Source organism: Penaeus monodon, chromosome 24, assembly GCF_015228065.2.
Source record: "Penaeus monodon isolate SGIC_2016 chromosome 24, NSTDA_Pmon_1, whole genome shotgun sequence".
NCBI lineage: Eukaryota > Metazoa > Arthropoda > Malacostraca > Decapoda > Penaeidae > Penaeus > Penaeus monodon.
The window spans coordinates 13,352,146-13,353,271 of NC_051409.1; the positions used below are offsets into that span (position 1 = coordinate 13,352,146).

General features: G+C 42.4%; 1 protein-coding gene across 1 annotated transcript in view; it reads right to left on the reverse strand.

Moving 5' to 3' along the window:
• The window catches only part of LOC119588593, a gene marked incomplete in the record, with an annotated part of 65,956 nt that extends 65,450 nt beyond the window's left edge, over positions 1-506 (reverse strand). Inside the window, 1 exon segment of the mRNA XM_037937236.1 lies at positions 1-506.
• Between the last annotated feature and the right edge of the window lie 620 nt (positions 507-1,126).

Genomic DNA, 1,126 nt, shown 5'->3' on the forward strand with positions numbered 1-1,126 from the left:
GTAACTCCTCAACAGCCCGCGGTGTCTGGCGTCATTGTCTCAATTCGTCACTTCCTGTCGCACATCATTCGCCGTGTTGTCCGTCGGTCTAGTCGTCCACTCACTCCCCTGGCTGGTAATCACTCCATGATTGTCCCATGTGGAATTCAATCGGAGCTTTTACGGGGCACCGCTCTCACATATCTCGACCCGCAGCGTACCACTTGCTATCAATTTTGTGGTTGCAAATAACTATTTACTTCTTGCTGTTGTTGCGTATGACTAATTTGCTTTGGTTATAAATCGTAATATATTGTTAATACAATCACTCACTTTTCTATTTAACTAATACAAACAGTTGAGCTAATTGCACGAAAAATAACAAATATATGATATACACTAAGCTATTCAATCAAGTCAAGTTCTATTCACGTGTCTGTTTCGTCCAAGACCTCGTACTCCTCCACCGTAGTAGAACCCGCGACTGGGACGCAAACACGGCACCTCCTCTTTTCGTCTTGGCTCGCGACTCGCAACTAAACTGGATCTCGACTTCTCTCCTGGAGATCGGGGGGTTGCCAGGCGTCGCCACATTTAGCCCCCGCGCTCGCTTTAAAGCCTTCCAAACCGTCATCCTGTTCACATTGCTTTTCCTTTGCCGTCTTTTCGTGTCTATGGGCGTCATATGAGAACGTAATAGCGGAATTATTTTTAGATTTACGAAATAATTAGCAGTTAAAATGTGAGCATCTGGTAAGGCGCTGTTGGGAGAATGACAGCGCTAGACTCCCGCAAAGACCTGCCTTAAAATTATGCGGGTGCGTTTCTCCTTTCCTGGTTCTATTTTGGTCCAAATTTACATTTCGGAGAATAATACACCCATACAAGAATGCTACTCTTTACAAGTCTACAAGAGTATCAGACAAACTCAGCATGATACCTCTTAGGATGAACTTTATTTACATCCATTATATTTTCAGGATATACACAGTGAATGGCAAAACACTCACTTTGCTAAAACTCGATTCATTGAAAAGTCGGGCAATAAATCTAGTTTGAGCGTAATGGAGTTTACACGGTTTTAATTGACTGATCTGTTGCATAATTAATAATAGTTTTCTCTTGTAGAAATCATGCAAGATCTGAT